Genomic DNA, 15,695 nt, shown 5'->3' with positions numbered 1-15,695 from the left:
TTTAATTGAAGTACAGCATCACACAAAAATGTGAACAAATCATGAGTGTATATATATATATATAGAGAGAGAGAGAGAGAGAGAGATGAATTTTCATAAAATGTGCACATACATGTTATCACCTATTCAGATAAAAAAATATATTACCAGCACTCCAAAAACCCCTTTGTTCCCTCTTCCAGTAATAAGCTCCTTCAAGGTAACCAATATCTTGACTTCTAGTGCCACAGATTAGTTTGTATTTTCTTGAACTTCACTTAAATCAAACCATACAGTCTGTATTTCTTGGAGTCTTCTTTGACTCGATATTACGTTTGTAAAATTCATGGTGTGAACGGCAGTGGTCTTTCTTTCCTGTTTCTTTGAATGAATATACCGTGATGTGTTTAATCCATTCTAATGTTCATTGTCATTTGTGTCATTTTTAATTTCTGGCTATCATGGCTGCTGCTGCTGTAATGAACATTCTTTTATGCTTGTATCTGCTTTTTATTTCTGAAAGATTTATGTATTTCTATTAGGTGTATTTCTGGGAGTAAATTTGCAGGGTCATGGGTAGGCATATGTTCAGTGTTAGTAGACACTGTCAAGCAGTTTCCTAAATGGGTTCTAGTAATTTAAACTCCCACCAGCCCCATGAATATATATACCTACTATGTGTTCACAGAAATTAAAAATTAAAAATTAAATAAATAAAAAATAAACTCCCACCATGAGTGTATGAAAATTTTAGTGAATTTGCATTCTTGTCAACATTTGGTATTTCCAATATTTTATTTATTCTTTCTGATGTGTGTATAGTGGTATCTTCATTGTGTTTTTACAAATTGCATCTCCATAATGGTGACTAATGAGGATGAATGTCTTTTTATTGGCTATTTATATATCGGCCATTTATATATCTTCTTTTGTAAAATCCTGTTCAAGTCTTTGCTCACTTTGTTATTGGGCTGCCTCCCCTACCACACTCCATTGATATGTTAGAGGTTTGTTTTATATTCTTTTTGTAATCTATTTTGTATATTTGTCTGTTGTTGAATATGTGTGCATTGCAAATATCATCTCCTAGTCTTTGGCTTACCTTTCACAGAACCTTCTGAAGAACAGAAGTTCTCAATTTTAATAAGGTATAATTTGTCAAGATTTTTCTTTGTGGATTTTCTGTCTTATTTAAGAAATTGTTATCTACCCCCAAATCATGACTTTATTCTCTTGTTTTTTTCTTTCCTAGAAGCTTATTGTTTTACACTATTCATGTAAAAGTGATTTTTGTTTATGTTGTAAAATGAGTACATCAAGATATGTATCTTTAATATCCAGTTTATTGAAAAGACCATCCTTACCATGTGTTAATTTTATCATAAATCAGGTATATATTTGTTTCTTTTTTTTAACTTTAAACAAATTTTTGTTACACAAAGATAGTCACATAATTGGATATTTCTCTACTTTGTACACAATTATTCTCACTCTCCACAGAATGGCTGCTTAACTTCTCATCTGGTGGTGGCAAGCACTGAAATCCTCATTTTAACAGAACAGTAGTACAAATGCCTCAGTGATTTAAGTTGAAAGCAGTACATTGGTACATGGCTCTTTTACCCAGCATCAGGAATGTATAAATGTCTTTTTATTCAAAAATACAAACTAAATTATCTGTGGGCATGGACAATGACAGCAGTAAACCATTATATATTTTGTCAACTGAAACCAGTAACTGATGGTTTTTGTGATTTCCTTAACATCAGCCAGGCTTTTCTTCATTTTCTCCAACTGTCTTCTCTGAAGTTATTGGTGAGGAACACTGCCTTGGGCTTCCTGTCACAGTTTATTAATAAAGATAAAGCACTGCTCTAGGAGTTAGAACATGCCACCTCCCATACCACCTCCCATTCCATCCATTGCACCCATTCCAGGATCCTTCTCTTCTTTAGGAATTTCTGTGACTACAACTTCTGCTGTAATTAACAGAGAGGCCACACCAGAAGCATCCAATAAAGCAGTTCTCACAAGCTTTGTTGGGTCAGTAATTCCTTTTTGCAGCATATTCACAAAATCTCCGACCATAACATCATAACCAACTTCTGAGGAACTTTGCATAATTTTCTCAACTATCAAAGATACTTCAACACCTGCTTTCTTAGCAATGGTCATTGCTAGAATTTTGAGTGTTCTTTTGATAATTTCTATACCAATGTTTTGATCTTCATTAGCTGGAGTCAATGAGTCCAAGGCTGAATTGCACCAAAGCAGGGCACAACCCCCTCCCAAAACAATGCCTTCTTCAACAGCAGCTCTTGTAGCATGAAGGGCATCTGCAACTCCGTCTTTCTTTTCATTCACTTCAGCATCACTTGTCTCACCAACCTTCAGCACAGCTACTCCATCTGAAAGTTTTGCCAGCACTTCATTCAGGTTTTCTTTTTCATATTCACTAGTTGTGACATCTAACTGCGCAATGATATTTTGAACACATTTTTCAATTTGAGCCTTGTCACCTTTTCCTTTTAAGAGCATGGCATCATCTTTGGTCACAACGACCTCTCCAACTTTTCCTAAGTCATGAGGCTGAACGTCTTCAAGATTTAGGGTCAACCCCTCTTCTCCAAACACTGCACCATCAGTAGCAATAGCCATATCTTTAAGCTGGTTGTTTCTATTGTCACCAAACCCTGGAGCCTTGACTGCCACAACCTGAAGACTAACCGTTAGCCTATTCAAGACGAGTGTACTTAGAGCTTCTCCATTAACTCTTCAGTGATTATGACCAAAGGCTTACAGTGAGCATTGGCAATTTCAAGAGCAGGTACAATGGACTGGACACTAGAAATTTTCTTTTCACTCAACAGAATATAGGCATCCTGGAATTCACATTTCTTTTTTTTTTTTGAGACGGAGTCTCGCTCTGTCGCCCAGGCTGGAGTGCAGTGGCTGGATCTCAGCTCACTGCAAGCTCCGCCTCCCGGGTTTACGCCATTCTCCTGCCTCAGCCTCCGGAGTAGCTGGGACTACAGGCGCCCGCCACCTCGCCCGGCTAGTGGTTTTTTTTTTGTATTTTTCAGTAGAGAGGGGGTTTCACCGTGTTAGCCAGGATGGTCTCGATCTCCTGACCTCGTGATCCACCCGTCTCGGCCTCCCAAAGTGCTAGGATTACAGGCTTGAGCCACCGCGCCCGGCCGGAATTCACATTTCTGATCTTTTGATATATTAGTTAAGTATGGAGAAATATATCCTCGATCAACCTTCATGCCTGCAATAATTTCTAATTCATCATTCAGTGTTTTTCCATTCTTTACTGTGATGATACCCTTTCTTCCAACCTTTTTCACTGCATCAGAGATGATATTACCAATTTCTTTGTCTCCATTTGCAGAAACTGTAGCAATCCGTGCAGTTTCTTCAGGGGTGGTCAGAGGTTTAGACTGATTTTTAAGCTCAGCTATTATAGCATCAACAGCTAACATCACACCTCTCCTGATTTCCACTGGATTAGCCCCTTTGCTAATCTTCTCTAAGCCTTCCTTGGCAATAGAGTGTGCCAGTGCAGTAACAGTGGTAGTGCCATCCACAGCTTCTTTATTTGTGCTATTGGCAACATCTTGAACAAATTTAGCTCCAGTATATTTTATATTTATCCTTTAAGTCAATTGGCTTTGCAACAGTCACACCATCTTTTGTTACTTTAGGACTTCCCCAGCTCTGCTCAATAATCACTGTTCTTCCCTTTGGCCCCATTGTAATGGCTACAGCATCGGCTAAAAGTTCTATACCTTGAAGCATTAAGGCTCAGGCATCTGCACCAAAATTATCTTTGGCATAAGCCCAAGTGAGATGAGGAGCCAGTACCCTGGACACCGGTCTCATCTGGCAAAAGACTGTGGGTAGACGAAGCATTTCTGCGGGGCGGCAACAGGTTGTGCGCTTGGTGAGGCAGGTGAGGCAGGTGGTCGGCGGTCAGTGAGGGAAGTATATATTTGTTTCTGAGCTATGTCTTTTGTTTCATTGTCCTATTTGCCTAATAACTAATTAAAAGTCCTTTCTTCTACTTTGAACTACATGTTTTATAAAGGCTAGAGCAACGTGTATTTCTTATTATTACTGTATTCTTATTTATTATAATAGTGCCTTACACCTTGGTTGGGACTTACTACAGTTTTGCTGAACATTGAATTAATAGCCATCTTTCATAAAGAGTTTAAATGATCAAATATTGAATAGAAGTGCTGAAAGTGGGCAACTTTGTCTTTTTCTGATCTTACTGGAAAAGCTTTCAGCTTTTCACCATTGAGGGTGATGTTAGCTGTGGGCTTGTCCTATATGTCTTTTATTATATTGAGGTACCTTCCTTCTACACATAGTTTACTGACAGTTTTTAACATAAAAGGATTATGAATTTTGTCAAATGCTTTCTCTGCATGTACTGAGATAGTCATATAATTTTTGTATTTTATTCTGTTAATGTGGTGTATCACATTTATTGACTTGAGTATGTTCAATCATCCTTGCTAGGATGGGGATAAATCCTACTTGATTGTGAAATATTATTTTTTAAATGTGCTATTGAACTTGGTTTTCTAGTATTCTTTTCAGGATTTTTGCATCTGTGTTTATCAGAGATATTTGGTCTGTAATTTTCTTTTCTTGCAATGCCCTTTTCTGGCTTTGGCGTCAGGGTGAAGCTGGTCTCATAAAATGTGTTTGGAAGTGTTCACTCATTTTCAAGTTTTAAAGGGAGTTTAAGAAGAAATTGTATTAGTTTTTCTTTAAATGTTTGGAAGAATTTGCCATGAGGCTATCTGGTTCTGGGCTTTTTTGTTAGTGATTCAAGCTTTCTACTTGTTGTTGGTCTATTCAGATTTTCTGTTTCTTTATGGTTCAGTCTTGGTAGGTTATATATTTCTAGGAATTTATCCATTTATTCTAGGTTAGTTAATGTGTTGACACAGAATTATTCATAATAGTTTCTTATGATCCTTTGTATTTCTATGATATGAGTTGTAGTGTTGCCTCTTTCATTTCTGATTTTCTTTGAGTCTTTCTTTCTTTTAGTGTAACAAAGTTTTTTAAAAAATCTTGTAGTTTTATTGATTCTTTTTTAGTTTTTATGTCATTTATTTCTGTTCTGACTTGTATTATTTCCTTTCTTCTGCTGACTTTGCACATAGTGTTTTTTTCCCTAGTTCCATGATGTATAATGTGAGGTTGGTTATTTGAGATCTTTCTTCTTTTTTGATGTAGGTGTTTTTTGCTGTAAACTTACCTTTTAAAACTGCTTTGGCTGCATCCCAGAAGTTTTGGGATGTTGTGTTTTTATTTTTGTTTGTGTGAGGATATTTTAAAATTTACCTTTTAATTTCTCCTTTGACCTATTGGTTATTTATGATCATGTTTTTAAATTTCTACATATTTATACATTTTTGAGATTGTTTATGCTATTTATTGAGCTCTAGTTTTATACCATTGTGGTGAAAAAAGATACTTCCTATAATTTAAATCTTATTACATTTGTTAAGATTTGTTTTATGACCTAACAAATTATCCTGAAGAATGTTTTATGCGCATGTGAGAAGAATGTGTATTATGTTGCTTTCAGATGGAATGTTCTACATATGTCTGTTAGGTTTATTTGGTTTAAAGTGTAGTTCAAGTCCAAAGTTTTCTTATTGATTATCTGTCTGAATGATCTGTCCATAGTGAAAGTAAAGTATTGATGTACCTTACTGTTATTGTATTGTAGTCTCTCTCTCCCCTCAGATCATTTAATATTTGCTTTATATATGTAGGTGTGCTGATACTGGGTGTATATATTTATAATTCTTATGTCCTTTTGAAGAACTGACCCCTTTATCATTACATAATAACCTTCTTTGCTTCTTATTATAGTTTTTGACTTAAATGATATTTTGTCTAAGTATAGCTACTCCTGATCTCTTTTGGTTTCCATTTAGTAGAATATCCTTTTCCATCGCTTCACTTTCAGTCCATTTGTGTCCATGAAGGTGGAGTGAGTTTCTTGTAGGCAGCATATAGTTGTGCCTTGGTCTCTAAAAAATCTATTCAGCCACTCTACAGCTTCTGATTGAAGAATATAATCCATTTACATTTAAAGTAATTATTTATAGGTAACGATATACTATTACCATTTTGTTACTCTTTTTTTGTTTGTTTTATAGATCTTTTGTTCATTTTTTTCCTTTCTTGTTGTTTTTCTTCATGGTTTGATGGTGATGAGTTTCTATGGTGGTGTGTTTTGAATATTTATTTTTATATTTTGTGTATCTACTGTAGGTTTTTGCTTTGTGGTTACCACTAGACTTGCATGAAACATCTTATAGTTATAACAGATGATTTTAAGCTGATAACCAGTTAACTTTGCCTACAAAAGCTACATTTTTACTTCCCCCACTTATACTTAATGTATCTCATGTCATAATTTACATCCTTTTGTAAACTGTATCTCTTAACAAATGATTGTAGCTATAGTTACTTATTTATTTTTTAATTTTACTTTAAGTTCTAGGGTACATGTGCACAACGTGCAGGTTTATTACATAGGTATACATGTGCCTTGTTGGTTTGCTGCACCCATTAACTCATCATTTACATTAGGTATTTTTCCTAATGTACCCATCCCCCTGCTCTCCACCCTATGACAGGCCCCCATGTGTGATGTTCCCTACCCTGTGTCCAAGTGTTCTCATTGTTCAATTTCCACCTATGAGTGAGAACATGTGGTGTTTGGTTTTTTGTCCTTGTGATAGTTTGCTCAGAATGGTGGTTCCCAGCTTCATCCATGTCCCTGAAAAGGACATGAACTCATCGTTTTTTATGGCTGCATAGTATTCCATGGTGTATATGTGCCACATTTTCTTAATGCAGTCTATCATTGATGGACATTTGGGTTGGTTCCAAGTCTTTGCTATTGTGAATAGTGCCAGAATAAACATATATGTGCGTGTGTCTTTACAGTAGCATGATTTGCAATCCTTTGGGTGTATACCCAGTAGTGGGATGGCTGGGTCATATGGTACATCTAGTTCTAGATCTTTGAGGAATCGCCATACTGTTTTCCATAATGGTTGAACTAGGTTCCAGATCCTGGAGGAATCACCATACAGTCTTCCAAAATGGTTGAACTAGTGTACACTCCCACTAACAGTGTAAAAGTGTTCCTATTTCTCCACATCCTCTCCAGCACATATTGTTTCCTGACTTTTTAATGATCGCCATTCTAACTGGTATGAAATGGTATTTCATTGTGATTTTGATTTGCATTTCTCTGATGACCAGTGATGAAGAGCATTTTTTCATGTGTCTGTTGGCTGCATAAATGTCTTCTTTTGAGAAGTGTCTGTTCATATCATTTGCCCACTTTTTGATGGGGTTGTTTGTTTATTTTCTTGTAAATTTGTTTAAGTTCTTTGTAGATTCTGGATATTAGCCCTTTGTCAGATGGGTAGATTGCAAAAATTTTCTCCCATTCTGTAGGTTGCCTATTGACTCTGATGGTAGTTTCTTTTGATGTGCAGAAGCTCCTCAGTTTAATTAGATCCCATGTGTCAATTCTGGCTTTTGTTGCCATAGCTTTTGGTGTTTTAGTCATGAAGTCTTTGTCCATGCCTATGTCCTGAAAGGTATTGCCTAGGTTTTCTCCTAGGAATTTTATGTCTAACACTACATAAAATGTTAGACCTAGGTTTTAGGTCTAACATTTAAGTCTTTATTCCATTTTGAATTAATTTTTGCATAAGGTGTAAGGAAGGGATCCAGTTTCAGCTTTCTACGTATGGTTAACCAGTTTTCCCAGCACCATTTATTAAATAGGGAATCCTTTCCCCATTTCTTGTTTTTGTCAGGTTTGTCAAAGGTCAAATGATTGTAGATGTGTGGTGTTATTTCCAAGGCCTCTTTTCTGTTACATTGGTCTATATCTCTGTTTTAGTACCAGTATCATGCTGTTTTGGCTACTGTCACTTTGTAGTATAGTTTGAATTCAGGTAGCGTGATGCCTCCAGCTTTGTTCTTTTTGCTTAGGATTGTCTTGGTAATGCAGGCTCTTTTTTGATTCCATATGAACTTTAAAGTAGTTTTTTCCAATACTGTGAAGAAAGTCATTGGTAGCTTGATGGGAATGGCATTGAATCTATAAATTACCTTGGGCCATATGGCCATTTTCATGATATTGATTCTTCCTATCCATGGGCATGGAATGTTCTTCCATTTGTTTGTGTCCTCTTATTTGGTTGAGCACTGGTTTGTAGTTCTCATTGAAGAGGTCCTTCACATCCCTTGTAAGTTCAGTTCCTAGGTATTTTATCTCTTTGTTGAAATTGTGAATGGGAATTCACTCATGATTTGGCTCTCTGTTTGTCTGTTATTGGTGTATAGGAATGCTTGTGATTTTTGCACATTGATTTTATATCCTGAGGCTTTGTTGTAGTTGCTTATCAGCTTAAGGAGATTTTGGGCTGAGATGATGGGGTCTTCTAAATATATAATCATGTCATCTGCAAACAGGGACAGTTGAACTTCCTCTTTTCCTAATTGAACACCCTTTATTTATTTCTCTTGCCTGATTGTCCTGGTCAGAACTTTCAACAATATGTTGAATAGGAGTGGTGAGAGAGGGCATCCTGTCTTGTACCAGTTTTCAAAGGGAATGTTTCCAGTTTTTGCCCGTTCAGTGTGATATTGGCTGTTGGTTTGTCATAAATAGCTCTTATTATTTTGAGATATGTTCCATCAATATGTAGTTTATTGAGAGTTTTTAGCATGAAGGGCTGTTGAATTTTGTCAGCCTTTCCTGCATCTATTGAGATAATCATGTGGTTTTTGTCGTTGGTTCTGTTTACCAGATAGATTCTGTTTATCAATTTGCATATGTTGACCTAGTCTTGCCTCCCAGGGCTGAAGCTGACTCGATTGTGGTGGATAAGCTTTTTGATGTGCTACTGGATTCGGTTTGCCGGTATTTCATTGAGGATTTTTGCATCGATGTTCATTAGGGATATTGGTCTAAAGTTTTCTTTTTTTGTTGTGTCTCTGCCAGGCTTTGGTATCAGGATGATGCTGGCCTCATAAAATGAGTTAGGGAGGATTCCCTCTTTTTCTATTGATTGGAATAGTTTCAGAAGGAATGCTACCAGCTCCGTTTTGTACCTCTGGTAGAATTCGGCTGTGAATCTGTCTGGTCCTGGACTTTTTTTGGTTGGTAGGCTATTAATTATTGCCTCAATTTCAGAGCCTGTTATTGGTCTATTCAGATATTCACCTTCTTCCTGGTTTTGTCTTGGGAGGGTGCATGTGTCCAGGAATTTATCCCTTTCTTCTAGATTTTCTAGTTTATTTGCGTAGAGGTGTTTATAGTATTCTCTGATGGTAGTTTGTATTTCTGTGGTATCAGTGGTGATATCATCCCCTTTATAATTTTTTGCTGCATCTATCTGATTCTTGTCTCTTTTCTTCTTTATTAGTCTTGCTAGTGGTCTATCAATTTGGTTGATCTTTTCAAAACACCAGCTCCTGGATTCATTGATTTTTTGAAGGGTTTTTTTGGGTCTCTATCTCTTTCAGTTCTGCTCTGATCTTGATTATTTCTTGTCTTTTGCTAGCTTTTGAATTTGTTTGCTCTTGCTTCTCTGGTTCTTTTAATTGTGATACTAGGGTTTCCATTTTAGATCTTTCCTGCTTTCTCTTGTGGGCATTTAGTGCTCTAAATTTCTCTCTACACATTACTTTAAATGTGTCCCGGAGATTCTGGTGTGTTGTGTCTTTGTTCTCATTGGTTTCAAAGAACATCTTTATTTCCACCTTCATTTCGTTATTTACCCAGTAGTCATTCAGAAGCAGGTTGTTCAGTTTCCATGTAGTTGTGCGGTTTTGAGTGAGTGTCTTAATCCTGAGTTCTAACTTGATTGCATTGTGGTCTGAGAGACAGTTTGTTGTGATATCTGTTATTTTACTTTTGCTGAGGAGTGCTTTACTTCCAACTATGTGGTCAGTTTTGGAATAAGTGTGTGTGGTGCTGAGAAGAATGTATATTCTGTTGATTTGGGGTGGAGAGTTCTGTAGATATCTATTAGGTCAGCTTGGTGCAGAGCTGAGTTCAAGTCCTGGATATGCTTGTTAACCTTCTGTCTCATTGATCTGTTTAATATTGACATTGGGGTGTTAAAGTCTCCCTTTATTATTGTGTGGGAGTCTAAGTCTCTTTGTAAGTCTCTAAGGACTTGCTTTAGGAATCTGGGTGCTCCTGTATTGGGTGCATATATATTTAGGATAGTTAGCTCTTCTTGTTGAATTGATCCCTTTACCATTATGTAATAGCCTTCTTTGTCTCTCTTGATCTTTGTTGGGTGAAAGTCTGTTTTATCAGAGACTAGGATTGCAACCCCTGCTTTTTTTTTTTTTTTTCTTTTTGCTTTCCGTTTGCTTGGTAGATCTTCCTCCATCCCTTTATTTTGAGCCTATGTATGTCTCTGCATGTGAGCTGGGTCTCCTGAATACAGACACTGATGAGTCTTGACTCTTGATCCAATTTGCCAGTCTGTGTCTTTTAATTGGGGCATTCAGCCCATTTACATTTAAAGTTAATATTGTTATGTGTGAATTTGATCCTGTTATTATGATGTTAGCTGGTTATTTTGCCCGTTCTTTGATGGAATTTTGTCTTAGCATCAATGGTCTTTACTATTTGGCATGTTTTTGCAGTGGCTGGTAACAGTTGTTCCTTTCTATGTTTAGTGCTTCCTTCAGGAGCTCTTGTAAGTCAGGCCTGGTGGTGACAAAATCTCTCAGCATTTGCTTGTCTGTAAAGGATTTTATTTCTCCTTCACTTATGAAGTTTAGTTTGGCTGGATATGAAATTCTGGGTTGAAAATTCTTTTCTTTAAGAATGTTGAATATTGGCCCTCACTCTCTTTTGGCTTGTAGAGTTTCTGCCGAGAGTTCTGCTGTTAGTCTAATGGGCTTCGCTTTGTGGGTAACCCAGCCTTTCTCTCTGACTGTCCTTAACATTTTTTCCTCATTTCAGCCTTGGAGAATCTGACAATTTTGTGTCTTGGGGTTGCTCTTCTTGAGGAGTATCTTTGTGGTGACCTCCGTATCTCCTGAATTTGAATATTGGCCTGTCTTGCTAGGTGGGGAAGTTCTCCTGGATAATATCCTGAAGAGTATTTTCCAACTTGGTTCCATTCTCCTTATCACTTTCAAGTACACCAATCAAACATAGATTTGGTCTTTACACATAGTCCCATATTTCTTGGAGGCTTTGTTTATTTCTTTTTACTTTTTTGTCTCTAATCTTGTTTTCTTGCTTTATTTCATTAATTTGATCTTCAATCACTGATACTCTTTTTTCCACATGATCTTATCGGCTATTGAAGCTTGTGCATGTATCATGAAGTTCTTGTACCATGGTTTTCAGCTCCATCAGGTCATGTAAAGTCTTCTCTACACTGTTTATTCTAGTTAGTCATTCATCTAATCTTTTTTCAAGGTTTTTAGCTTCCTTGCGATGAATTCAAACATCCTTCTTTAGCTTGGAGACCTTCTAAAGCCTACTTCTGTCAGCTTGTCAAAGTCATTCTCTGTTCATCTTTGTTCCATTGCTGACAAGGAGCTGTGATCCTTTGGAGGAGAAAAGGCACTCTGGTTTCTAGAATTTTCAGTTTTTCTTCTCTGGTTTCTCCCCATCTTTGTGGTTTTATCTGCCTTTGGTCTTTGATGTTGGTGACCTACTGATGGTGTTTTGGTGTGGATGTCCTTTTTGTTGATGTTGATGCTATTCCTTTCTGTTTGTTAGTTTTCCTTCTGAGAGCCAGGTCTCTTAGCTGCAGGTCTGTTGGAGCTTGCTGGAGGTCCACTCCAGACCCTGTTTGCCTGGGTATCATGGTAGAGGCTGCAGAACAGCAAATATTTCAGAACAGCAAATATTGCTGCCTGATCCTTCCTCTGGAAGCTTCGTCCCATAGGGGTACCCACCTGTATGAGGTCTCAGTCAGTCCCTACTGGGTGGTGTATCCCAGTTAGGTTACATGGGAGCCAGAGACCCACTTGAGGAGGCAGTCTTTTCATTCTCAGAGCTCAAACACCATGCTGGGAGAACCACTGCTCTCTTCAGAGCTGTCAGACAGGGATGTTTAAGTCTGCAGAAGTTTCTGCTGCCTTTTGTCCCGCTATGCCCTGCCTCCAGAGGTGGGGTTTACAGAGGTAGCAGGTCTTGCAGAGCTGCAGTGGGTTCTGCCTAGTTCGAGCTTCCCGGCTGCTTTGTTTACCTACTTAAGCCTCAGCAATGGTGGATGCCCCTCCCTCTGCCAGGCTGCTGTCTCATAGGTTGATCTCAGACTGCTGCACTAGCAGTTACGAAGGCTCCATGGGCATGTGACCCACTGAGCCAGGCATGGGATATAATCTCCTGGTGTGCCATTTGCTAAGACCATTGGAAAAGCACAGTATTTGGCTGAGAGTGTCCCGATTTTCCAGGTACAGTCTGTGACGGCTTCCCTTGGCTAGGAAAGGAAAATCCCCTGACCCCTTGCACATTCTGGGTGAGGCTATGCCCTGCCCTTCTTCAGCTCACCCTCCATAGGCTGCACCCACTGTCCAACCAGTTGCAATGAGATGAACGGGGATACCTCAGTTGGAAATGCAGAAATCACTGTCTTCTGCATCAATCATGCTGGGAGCTGCAAACTGGAGGTGTTCCTATTCGACTATCTTGGAAAGAACTTCTCTAGCTATAGTTATTTTTTAACAGTTTTGTGGAAAAAGCTTCGTGAAACTGATCTGAGCAATAGCTTTCTGAATATGACCCCCAAAGCACAGGACACAAAACAAAAATAAAAGAATGGAATTCCGTCATACTAAAAAAGTTTTGCACAGCAAAACAAAGGGACAAATAGACACACACGTGTGCACACACACACACACATCAAACAAGAGTGAAGCTACAATCTACAAAATGAAAGAAAATATTTCAAAACCATACATCTGAAAAGGGGTAAGTATTAAAAATATATAACGGTCTTAAAGAATGCAATAGCAAGAAAGCAAATAACCCAATTTAAAATGGTCATACAACCTGAATAGACATTTCTCAAAAGAAGGCATACAAATGGACAACAGATATATAAAAAAAAAAGCTCATCAGCAGGGAAATGCAAATTGAAACCACAATGAGATATCACCTCATACATGTTAGGATGCTACTATCAAAAAGACAAGAGACAACAAGTGTTTGTGGTAATGTAGAGAAAAGGGAATCTGTGTGCACTGAGGGTAGGAATATAAACTATTAGAGCCATGATGGAAAACAGTATGGAGATTCCTCAAAAAATTTAAAATAAGGCTATCATAAAATCCAGCAATCTTACTTCTTTGTATGTATCCAAAGGAAATAAAATCAGTATGTTGAAGAGATGACCACACTCTCGTGTTCATTGCAGCATTATTCACAATAGCCATGATATAGAATCAACAGATTAATTGATAAAGAAAAGGTGGTATATATAAAAAATGAAACGCTATTCAGTCTCAAAAAAGAAGGAAATTCTGTCATTTGCAGCAACACAAATGAACCTGGAGGACATTAGGTTAAGTGAAGTAAGCCAGTCATGAAGGAACAAATGACACATTATCTCATTTATATGTGGAATCTAAAAAGGTCAAACTCATAGGAGCAGAGAGTAGAATGGTGGTTATCAGGGGCTGGGTGGGAGGGGGGATAGGGAGATATGGTTTAAAGATTAAAAGTTTTAGTTTTATAGGATAAACTCTGGAGATCTGTTATATAGCATGGTAAGTAGAGTTAATAATAATGTATTGTGTACTTGAGAATTGCTAAGAGAGTAGATCTTAAATGTTCTTCACACACATGATAACTGTGAGTTGATGAATATATTAGCTTGACTGCTAATCATTTCACAGTGCATACATATATCAAAACATCAATTTACATTATAATAGATACAATTTTTATTTGTCAGTTATATCAATAAATCTGGAAAAATGATAGAATATATTCACAAATTGATAATTATCTCTGAAGTGATTATATAAATGCTAGTTACAATAACCTCTTCTGTGTTTTAGGTTTATTCATAAAAATAGTGGTCTCTTTTAAAATGCTCCTCCAAGAAACATGCATAAAACTCTCATTATTTGCATATGACTTTGTGTACTTAAAATAGACTAAATCATCCACTTTTGGGGCTATCGAGCTAAGAGTTTGTTATTGATACTGCTGATACTGTCATTGATACTGCTGATATTGTCATTGATACTACTGACACTGATTATTATTAATCATATTGATATTACTGGTCCAGTAGAATCAATAACAAACTTTTAGCTTGGTAACTGTATTATATGAATATATTCTACTTTTCAAAAATTAAGACATTACAGATAAAACTAAAGTTTTCTTTGATCAACACTCTCAAATTCAGGTCCTTTTCCTTCTCCTAACTAATGACTATTATTGTATTTAGCATGAATATTTTCATATTTTAAAAAATATTTTTCATAGATATATATGCCCTTGTGAAATTCACAATGTTGTTTTTATGTTTGCCTTTGTTTTTATCATAAATGGTTTCATATTTCATGTATCTTTCTGTAATTTGCTAATTTTGCCTAACAGTATTTTGAGACCCATCTATTTTAATACATAAAGTTCATACTTATTTTATTTAATTGGGTCTATAATATTTTATTTTATAAATATTTGATGTTTTGCCAGGCATGGTGGCTCACACCTATAAGCCCAACACTTTGGGAGGCTGAGGTGGGAAGATCACTCAGAGTTCAAGACCAGCCTGGGAAACACAACAAGACCCTGTCTCTATAAAAACTAAAAAAAAAATTAGCCGGGTATGGTGGTGTGCACCTGTAGTCCCTGCTACTCGGGAGACTGATGCAGGAGGATTGCTTGAGCCCAAGAGTTCAAGATTGCAGTGAGCTATGATCATACTACTATACTCCAGCCTAGGTGACAGAGAGACCCTGTCTATAGAGAAAAAATAATTTTTTTTATTGTATAATGTTATAATGTAGGGGCCAAATGTTCAGACCATCTAGGTTCAAATAGAAGCTCTATCACTTTGTGTGGCCTTGGGAAAGTTACTTAACCAAGGTGTGCTTCAGTTTCTCATCTATAAGGTGGAGATAATAGTGTCTAACTCATGTTATTATTTTGCTGTAAGAAGTCAATGGTTTTTTGTTTTTTGTTTTTTTTTTTTGAGATGAAGTTTCACTCTTGTTGCCCAGGCTGGAGTGCAATGGCGTGATCTTAGTTCACTGCAACCTCTGCCTCCTGAGTTCAAGTGATTCTCCTGCCTCAGCTTCCCAAGTAACTGGGATTGTAGGAATGCAGCACCACTCCTGGCAAATTTTGTATTTTTAGTGGAGACCGGGTTTTACCATGTTGGTCAGGTTGGTCTTGAACTCCTGACCTCAAGCAATCCACCCGCCTCGGTCTCCCCCAGTGAGCCACTGTGCCTGGTTGGAGTCAATGATCTTTTAATTAAAACTCAGTAAAAATTTCTTTCATATTTACCTGCATATTTACCATTTCTGATGCTGATTACTTCATTGGGTAGTTCCAAATTTCTATCAGGTACCACTTTCTTTCTGTTTGAAGAATGTCTTTTCTTCCAGTGCAGTTCTGCTGGTGATATATTTCCTAAGCCATTGTT

At 37.2% G+C, this 15,695-nt stretch overlaps 1 pseudogene; it reads right to left on the bottom strand.

The window, feature by feature from the left end:
- Positions 1-1,767: 1,767 nt before the first annotated feature.
- On the bottom strand, positions 1,768-3,894 carry LOC112625126 (annotated as a pseudogene).
- Positions 3,895-15,695: the final 11,801 nt, after the last annotated feature.

The sequence above is a fragment of the Theropithecus gelada genome, chromosome 5 (assembly GCF_003255815.1).
Source record: "Theropithecus gelada isolate Dixy chromosome 5, Tgel_1.0, whole genome shotgun sequence".
NCBI lineage: Eukaryota > Metazoa > Chordata > Mammalia > Primates > Cercopithecidae > Theropithecus > Theropithecus gelada.
Note: the sequence above shows the minus strand (reverse complement) of the source record. Positions and strands in the feature narration are given on the sequence as shown.